This window comes from Penaeus japonicus, unplaced genomic scaffold (assembly GCF_977035675.1).
Source record: "Penaeus japonicus unplaced genomic scaffold, GWHDUDI00000001_assembly GWHDUDI00000023, whole genome shotgun sequence".
In the NCBI taxonomy this organism is placed as follows: domain Eukaryota; kingdom Metazoa; phylum Arthropoda; class Malacostraca; order Decapoda; family Penaeidae; genus Penaeus; species Penaeus japonicus.
In genome coordinates, this window is record NW_028234425.1 from 1,790,176 (window position 1) to 1,800,175 (window position 10,000).

Below are 10,000 nucleotides of genomic sequence, written 5' to 3' on the forward strand. Positions count from 1 at the left end.
TCCCAGCGCGTCCTTGTACAGGACGGACATCGAGGAACACACGGAGCGAAACAGGACGATGAGGGCGAGGACGGCGCCGTCGAGGACGACTGTCATTATAATATACAAAGTCGAGTTGTCAAGCACAGAAAGATCTTCAGAAATCGCTTCGACATATGTAAATATTGAGCAAATGCTGGTGATAAAATAGAATAATAATGTCACGTGCAAACTCTTGTTTTCGCGCAGATCCTTCGACGGAGAGCGAACTCGACTCCAAAGGTGGAAGAGCCTGCAGGCCACCTCCGCCAGAGCTGCTCCGCTGTAGACCAGGTGGCAGAACACCAAGGCAGACAACAGCATGGTGATGTAACCCATTGCCTTGAAGGCGCTGCCCAGCGTCCTCTGTGGAGCTTGGAATTGCTTCCTTTGGTCGATGAGCACGAACGCCGCGCACGCACCGAGGACGAGCAGGAAGAGTCCCCGAGACCAGACCGTCAGCCATCTGGACTTGACGAGGGACGGAGCCTGGCCTTGGCCTCGTGCGGGAAGGCTCCAGGCGCCGCCCTCTTCGCCCTTTCCTCCTCCTCCTCCTCCGCCTCTCGGAGTTCTCGGGCGAGACCAAGTGTAGGGCAACGCGCCCAGGACACGCAGGGCTTTCAGGCTCAACATCAGGCCCCTGTCGGCCGCGAAGCCCTCGCGGAAGCCCCTAGTTGGCTCCATCGGCAACCCAGTAGACCCTTCAGACGAAGAACGAGAGCGTCAGCAGAGCGAGTGAGAGTCCCTGCTCCTCGCTCGACGCGCACACACTGCGTTGGCGTCGAAGGCTCCGGTCGCTTCGAGGCTGGCGACGTGCGTGCCATGTGAGCCGCGGCGCCAGGGAGGCCTACTCCCTCGGTACTATCAGCATCACCATTATTATTATTATCATCATTATCACTGCCATGAGGATAATTGATACTAATATTTTCATAATCATTATTGTTGTCATTATCATTATTGTTACCACCATTAATACTGTTATTAACATTATCGTTATCATCATCGTCGTCATCATCACCATCATTATCAACATAAATGTAATAGATATAGCAATAATGATAGCAATAATAGCGATAATTCTACATTGAAAAAACGATATAAAGAAAATTGCAACGAATTTGCCCGACGAGTCGTCTTTTTGCTCCTTTTCCCTTGAGGGTCAACCTTGTTATTCGCTCGTTCTCTTTCGGTGCTCTTTTGTTTCGCTCCCTCTCCTCCCCCATCCTTCTGGGGTGGGGGGGGGGGGGTACTAATTTTTACAGTAGCAGGATAGGTAAAAAAAAAAAAAAAACTATAGGATAAGGTAGCTTAGTGATGATGATGATTATGATAAAGAAACAATGATCTTAATAACGATAACAACAATTATCATGGTGATAAAACAATCATGCTGATGATTATAAGGATAATGATAATAAAAACATTTATGGTGATAGCAATAAAAATAATGATAACTATGATGATGAAGGCGGTGATGATACTGTTGCTGATAATAATGAGGGTGATTAATAACAATAGACTAATGATGAATGGCTTACATGAACGCTTTGTCATTGATTACATGTCCACTGGCACAAACGCACACTAATTCACGAACAGAAGTAAGATCACCGCGAGAGAGCTTCCTTCGCTCTACAGATGGCCTGTCAGTCTGTTCGGCCTTCTACCGATCCTGCCCGCGGAGATCGATCGATTAACCAACAGCCCTTCCGCCCCGTTGCGGTCCTGACAGCGCGCAGTTCTTCGCCCATCGCTGTGAAACCTGGAGCTCCTTCGTCCGCCCTCCCCAGGCCTCTTGCTCATTGCTCGAGTGGCTGTGCAATGAAGCCAACCAAGGGCATCCGCGAGGGCTTCGCGGCCGACAGGGGCCTGATGTTGAGCCTGAAAGCCCTGCGTGTCCTGGGCGCGTTGCCCTACACTTGGTCTCGCCCGAGAACTCCGAGAGGCGGAGGAGGAGGAGGAGGAGGAGAGGGCGAAGAGGGCGGCGCCTGGAGCCTTCCCGCACGAGGCCAAGGCCAGGCTCCGTCCCTCGTCAAGTCCAGATGGCTGACGGTCTGGTCTCGGGCCTTCCTGATGGCTTTGGCGTCTGCCTGTGTGACCCTTTTCTTCATTGGCGACCGGATAACTTTCACTCAGTATAAACCCACAATGCAGGGCATCACGAAAGCCACGTTCCTCATATACCTCGTGGCATGCGCATTGATGTTTTTCAATCTGGGTATGAACGGGTCGGCTCTGGCGGGCATGATCGAGCGTCTCCTCTCCATTCTGAGTCGCGCCTCTGTCTCCCCAAAGACGTTTTCAAGGAATAAATCTTTGTATCATGGACTGCTGATTCATCTCATCAGTTTCTTGGCTGGAACGTATGTGTCGGTCACGAATGACATGCACTCGGACTCTTCCGTCAACATCTATATTTTCTGTTCTTCATTCCTGTTCCTTGCCCTCGACGGCGCCGTCCTCGCCCTCATCGTCCTGTTTCGCTCCGTGTGTTCCTCGATGTCCGTGCTGTACAAGGACGCGCTGGGAGTCAGACTGGACAGCCTGCGCGAGCGCCATCTGGTCGCCGCGGGCAGCAGGAGCGAGTGCCCCGACGCGGCCGCAGGGCATGGCTCTCCCCCTCGCCCCGCCTTGGCCAGTCTGGGAGACCCCCGCCTTCGTCCCAGTCGACGGCAAGTGGGCGCCGACGAAGCGTCCTTCGCCGCAGACCTGATCTTCGACCTCCACCAACTCCAGAGAGCCTTCAACGACTACATGGCCATGCCGGTCACTCTCATCCTGCTCAAGGCCATGGTCTACCTCACAATCCTCATGTTCCTGGCTATATCATACGAATCCAAGGTCCTTCTCGTGCTAGTCACCGGCTGCGTAAAGGAGACCACGAATATTGTCCTTCTGTGCTGCTCCCCAGAGATAGTGAACGAGCAGGTAAGCAACAACGCAAACTCGGACACACAAGGAATTGTGTGAAGTTATTGCTATTAATTTTACGAAGTTGGTGGAGATCACTGACGCAGTAAACAACATTGTGTTGATAGAGAATAATATTCTAGTTTCCTTTTCTACCACCAGAGGGAATCGTTGCGCGACACACTGCTCGCACTGCAGTTCCTGATCGCTGACAAAGCAGTGAGCGAGAAGGTAATACATTTTTAGCTTGTAAAAAAAGAAATTCCTAAATATAATAGTTGTTGTCTTCTTGCTTGTTTGTCACGCCTCCATCGCCGTGGCTGCGAATAGATAGAGTAATGTTGATTTTAAATACTTTATCGTTTAAAAGCATAGACATGAGTTTCCTGATGTGTTTCCCAACCCAAAGCCGCGCCGCGGATTCATCCCACCGCATCATCTCGCCATCCAAACCATATCAAGCATCCATGCAACTTCCACACGAAACGACTAACCGAGTCCCACACACTAGCCAACCAGCCACACAGACAGACGCAGAATCCACACAATCCACCCAGCTCTTACCCCGTGTCCTTCCCGTGTCCAGCTGGGACGCCTGCTGGCGCTGGTGGCCGCCTGCCCGGACTTCCAGCTGGGACGCCTCTTCGTCCTCTCCAAGGCCAGGCTCGTCGACGTGAGTGTCCGGCGGAGGGAGGGAGGGAGGGAGGGAGGGAGGGAGGGAGAGAGAGAGAGAGAGAGAGAGAGAGAGAGAGAGAGAGAGAGAGAGAGAGAGAGAGAGAGAGAGAGAGAGAGAGAGGAATGCCTCTTCGTCCTCTCCAAGGCCAGGCTCGTCGGCGTGAGTGTCCGGCGGAGGGAGGGAGGGAGGGAGGGAGGGAGGGATGAGGGAGGGAGGGAGGGCGGGGAGGGAGGGAGGGAGGGTGGGTGGGTAGGGAGGGAGGGAGGGAGGGTGGGTGGGTAGGGAGGGAGGGAGGGCGGGTAGGGAGGGAGGGAGGGAGGGAGGTAGGGATCATATAAAAATACATCAAAATATAACATCATATGAAAATATGAGATAATAGGAATATATATCCTAATATAAAAATATAACTATATACAAATAGAACATCATATAGAATATAACATAATATAAAAATAATCTAATAGAATATAACATCATATGAAAATATAACATAACATGAATATATAACCCAATATAAAAGATATAACAATATAGCAATATAACATCCTATGAAAATTATAACAATAATATAATAAACCCAATATAATATAAGAATATAACCTAATATAAAAATACAACAATATAACAAACCAAATATAAAACATAACCTAATAACAAACCCAATATATAAAAACATAACCTAATAATAAACCCAATATATAAAAATATAACCAAATAACAAATCGAATATATAAAAACATATATAACAAACCCAATATACAAAAATATAACCAAATAATAAACCCAATATACAAAAATATAACCAAATAACAAACCCAATATACAAAAATATAACCAAATAACAAACCCAATATAATATAAAAAATATAACCAAATAACAAACCCAATATACAAAAATATAACCAAATAACAAACCCAATATACAAAAATATAACCAAATAACAAACCCAATATACAAAAATATAACCAAATAACAAACCCAATATACAAAAATATAACCAAATAACAAACCCAATATAATATAAAAAATATAACCAAATAACAAACCCAATATAATATAAAAAATATAACCAAATAACAAACCCAATATAATATAAAAAATATAAGTTAATATAAATATTTCCTTCTTCCTTCTCCCACCAGATCGCGAGCTTCGTCGCAACGTACATCGTAATCCTGATCCAATTCAGGCTCAGTGATCCATGAGGATTTGCTGTGTCTTCTTGTGCCTTGTGGATGCGACAGGATTAATGGGGGGTTTCGGTGGAATGGGTTGTTTTGATTGTTTTAATGGGGGGTTTCAGTGGAATGGGTTGGTTTGATTGTTTTAATGGGGGTTTCGGTGGAATGGGTTGTTTCGATTGTTTTAATGGGGGGTTCAGTGGAATGGGTTGTTTTGGTTGTTTTAATGGGGGTTTCGATGGAATGGGTTGTTTTGGTTGTTTTAATGGGGGGTTCGAAGGAATGGGTTGTTTTGGTTGTTTTAATGGGGGTTTCGGTGGAATGGGTTGTTTCGATTGTTTTAATGGGGGTTTCAGTGGAATGGGTTGTTTTGATTGTTTTAATGGGGCTTCGATGGAATGGGTTGTTTTGATTGCTTTAATGGGGGTTTCGATGGAATGGGTTGTTTTAATTGTTTTAATGGGGAGTTCGATGGAATGGGTTGTTTTGATTGTTTTAATGGGGGGTTCGAAGGAATGGGTTGTTTTAATTGTTTTAATGGGGAGTTCGATGGAATGGATTATCTAAATTATTTCAATGGGGATTTTAGTGTAATGGTAAATGGGGGTTTCGATGGAATGGGTTGTTTTGATTGTTTTAATGTGGGTTTCAATGGAATGGGTTGTTTTGATTGTTTTAATGGGGGGTTCAGTGGAATGGGTTGTTTTGGTTGTTTTAATGTGGGTTTCAATGGAATGGGTTGTTTTGATTGTTTTAATGGGGGGTTCGAAGGAATGGGTTGTTTTGGTTGTTTTAATGGGGGGTTCGATGGAATGGAGTATTTAAATTATTTCAATGGGGATTTTAGTGTAATGGTTAATGGGGGTTTCGATGGAATGGGTTGTTTTGATTATTTTAATGGGGGTTTCAATGGAATGGGTTGTTTTGATTGTTTTAATGGGGGGTTCGATGGAATGGGTTGTTTTGATTGCTTTAATGGGGGGTTCGATGGAATGGGTTGTTTTGATTGCTTTAATGGGGGCGGGGGTTCGATGTTGAATGTGAGTATTTACAATTTATTTCAAATGGGGATTTTTAGTTGTAATGGTTAATGGGGTTTCTTCAACTGTAATGGCATTATCCTTCTACTTTAATGGGTATGCTTCTATGTGTAATGGATTAATTCAATGTAATTATCTGGGTTGTTTTAGTGAAACAGTGGAGTTTTTTTTTAATAGTTGGCTTGTTAGTGGATTAAAGTTAATATTATTATTTTCTTTTTGAGATAATGTGGATTGTTTTCTTAATGTAGTAATGTACTTTGTCGTGTTTTCTTAAATATAGTTTCGGAAAATGGTTTTGGAAAATATTTGTAGTTTTTGTGATTGGTTATCTGTCTGTTTGGACATTCATATAGATATCTGTGTGTGTGATTATGAGCGCGTGAGGTCGTGTTGTGTGTGTATACGTGTGTGTGCGTGTGTGTGTACGTGTGTGTGTTTGTGTGTGTATACGTGTGTGTGTATGTGTGTGTGTACGTGTGTGTGCACGTGTGTGTATGTGTGTGGTTTGGGGGTATAGGGGTTGTGTGTACTGTGGGGGTGGGGGGTGGTGGGTGGGTGTGTGTGGGGCGGTGGGGGGACGGTGGGGGGTTTCAGGTTGTGCGTTGGGGAAGGGGGTTTATGTGGTGTTTCAAATGGGAATCGTGGGGGGGTTTCACCTTTTGAACCCTTTTTTTTTTCATTCAAAGGGAAAGTTAATTGTGGGGGATTAAATTTTGGGGTGGGGTGAGTTAGGATATATGTATTAATTCCCGGGTAGGGGGGTTTGTGGGGGGTGTGTGTGTGGTGTTGTGTGGTGGGTGTGTGGTTTTGTGTGTGGGGGGGGGGGGTGTGTTTTTTTGGAGGTGTGTTAGTGTGGTGTGTGTGTGTGGTGTGGTGTGGGTGAGTGTGTGTGTTTTGTTTTTTGTGGGGTATGGGTGTGTTTTTTATAAATCCCTTTATTTAAAAATATAAAAATATGGTGTGTTGTGGGGTAGTGTGTGTGTGTGGGTTGTGGGTGTGTGGGTTTTGAGGAGTGTGGTTTGTGTGTGTGTGTTTGTGTGTGTGAGGGTTTGTGTGTGTGTGTGTGTGAGTGTGTGTGTGGGTTGTGGGTGTTGTGTGTGTACGTGGGTTGTAGTGTGTGTGTGAGTGAGGGTTGTGTGTGTGTGTGTGTGAGTGTGTGGGTTGTGTAGTGTGTGTGGGTTGTGGTGTGTGTGTGTGAGTTGAGTTTGGTGTGTGTGTGTGGTGTGGGTTAGTGTGTGTTGTGTGTGTGTGTGGGTTGTGTGGTGTGTGCCTGTGAGTGTGTGGGTTGGTGTGTGTGTGTGGTGAGTGTGGGTTGTGGTGTGTGTGTGTTGTTTGTGTGTGTGTGTGTGTGTGCTGGGGTTGTGTGTGTAGAGTGGGTTGTTGTGATTTTTGTGTGGGTTGTGTGTCGTGTTTGTGGGTGTGTGGTGTGTGTGGGTTCGTGTGTGAGTGTGCGGTTGTGTGTGTGAGTGGGTTGTGTGAGTGAGTGTGGGTCGTGTTGTTTGTGTGGGTTGTGTGTGTGTGTCGGGTTGTGGGTGTGTGTGTGGTTGTGTGTGTGTGTGGGTTGTGTGTGTGAGGGTTGTGTGAGTGTGTGGGGTGTGTGTGTGAGGGTTGTGTTGTGTGTGTGTGTGATGTCGGGTTGTGTGTGTGGGTTGTGTGTGTGTGTGGGGGTGTGGGGTGTGTGTGGGTTGTGTGTGGGTGTGTGTGTGTGTTGAGTGGTGGGATGTGTGGTGGTATGTTGTGTGTGGGTATGTGTGTGTGTGGTGGTGTGTGTGTGTGCTGTGTGGTGTGGGATGTGTGTGTGTGTGTGTGGTAGGTGGGTGTTTGTCTGTGTGTGTGTGTGTTTGTGTGTGGTATGTGTGTGTGTGGGTGTGTGTGTGAGTCGTGTGTTTGTGTGTGTTGATGTGTGTGTGTGCGGTCTGAGGTGTCGTGAGGAGTGTGTGTGTGAGTCTGGTGAGTGTGTGTGTTGGTATGGTGTGTGTGTCGTGTGTTGTGGTCTGGGTGTGTGGTAAGTGTGTGTGTTTGTGTGTGTGTTGCCGAGAGTGTGTGTGTGTGTGGGTTGTGTGTGTGTGTGAGTGTGTGTGAGTGAGTGTGTGTGGGTGTGTTATTGTGTGTCGTGTGCTGTGTGTGTCGTGTTTGGTGTGTGTGTGTGTGTGTGCGCTGTGTGTGTGTGTGTGTGTGTGGTATGTGTGTGTGTGAGTGTGTGTGTGTGTGTGTGTGTGTGTGTGTGGTAAGTGTGTGTGTTTAGGTGGGTGTGCAGTGAGTGTGTGTGCTGTGGAAAGTTTGTGTGTGGTATGAGTGTCGTGTGTGTGTGTGTGAGTGTGTGGCGTGTGTGTTTGTGTGTGGATGGTCGTGTGGTGTGTTGTGTGTGGTGTGTTTGTGTGTGTCGTGGTCTGTGTGTGTGTGAGTAGTTGTGTGTGTGTGTGTTGTGTGTGTGGTGTGGTAGTGTCGTGTGTGATGTGTAGCTAGTGTGTGTGTGTGTGTGTGTGTCGTGTGGTAATTCGTGTGTGTGTGTGTGTGTGTGTGTGTGTTGTGTGTGGTATGTGTGTGTGTTGTGTGTTGTGTGTGTGTGGTATGTGTGCTGTGGTGGTCGTGTTGTGTGTGTGTGTGAGTGTGTGGTGTGTGTTGTATGTGTTGAGTGTGTGTTTGTGTGTGTGTGTGTGGGTGTTTGGTATGTGTGAGTGTTGTGTGTGGAGTTTGTGTGATAGTGTGAGTGTGTGTGGTATGTGTGTGATCGTGTGCTGTAGTTGTGTGTGGTGGTGGTATGTGTGTGTGTGTGTGTGTGTGCGTGTGTGTGTGTGATGTGTGGTGTGTGTGTATGTATGCTGGTGTGTGTTGTGTGTGTCGTGTGTGTGTGTGTGTGTGTATGTGTGGGTTGTGTGTGTGTGTGTGTGTGTGTGTGTGTGTTTGTGTGTGTGTGGGTGGCTGTGTGTGTGTGTGTGTGTGTGTGCTGTTGGTTGTGTGTGTGTGTGGTGTGTAGTAGTTGTGTGTGTGTGGTTGTGAAGACGGATGTGTGTGTGTGTGTGTCCTGTCGTGTGTGTGTGTGTGTGTGTGTGGGTGTGTGGGGTTGTGTGTGTGTCGTGAGTGTTTGTGTGTTGTGTGTGTGGAGTGTGTGTGTGTGTGTTGTGTGTGCTGTGTGAGTTGTGTCGTGTGGTGTGTGCTGTGGGTTGTGTGTGTGTGCGTGTGTGTGTGTGTGTGTGGTTTCGGGTGTGTGTGTGTGTGTGTGTGTGTGTGTGGTGTGTGTGTGTGTGTGTGTGTGTTGGTTGAGTGTGAGTGGTCGTCGTGTGTGTGTGTGTGTGTGTGTGTGTGTGTGTGTTTGTGTGTGTAGGGTTGGGGGTTAGATGTGTTTGTGTGTGTGGATGTGTGTGTGTGTGTGTGTGTGTGTGTGTGTGTGTGTGTGTGTGTGTGTATGTGTGTTTGCGTGTGTGTTTGTGTGTGTGTGTGTTTGTTTTGTGTGGATGTGTGCGTGTGTGTGAGTTTGTGTGTGTGTAGGTAGGTGTGTGGGTTGAGTTGTGTATCTGTGGTGTGAGTGAGTGTGTGGTGTGTGGGTTGTGTGTGGGTCGTGTTTGTGTGTGTGTGTGTGTGCTGTTTGTGCATGTGGGTAGAGTGTGAGTGTGAGTGATGTGAGTGTGTGTGAGTCGATGTGTGGGTTCCTGGTGTGCGTTTGTGTGTGTGTGTCTGTGAGTGTTTGTGTGGGTTGTGTGTGTGAGTGAGTGTGGTGTGAGTTTTGTTGTGTGTGTGTGAGTGCTGTGGGTGTGTGTGGGGTTGTGTTTGTGTGGGAGTGTGGGGGTTGTGTGTGTGTGGTGTGTGTGTGTGTGAGTGTGTGTGAGTGTGTGTGTGTGTGTGTGAGGGTGTGTGTGGGTTGTGTGTTTGAGTGTGTGTTTGGTGTGGTTTGTGTGTGTGTGTGTGTGGGTTGGTGTGTGTGTGTGTGTGTGGTGTGTACGTGTGTGAGTGTGGCGGTGTGAAGTGTGTGTGTGTGTGTGTCGTGGGTGTGTCGTGTGTGTTGGGATGTGTGTGTGTGTGTGTACGTGTTTGAGTATGTGTGTTTGAGTGTGTGTGGGTTGGGTGTGTGTGTGAGTGTGAGTGTGTGTGTGTGTGGTGTGGGTTGTGTGTGTGTGGTGTGTGGTGTTTGTGTAGTGTGTGTGGGTTAGTGTGTGTGCTCGTGATG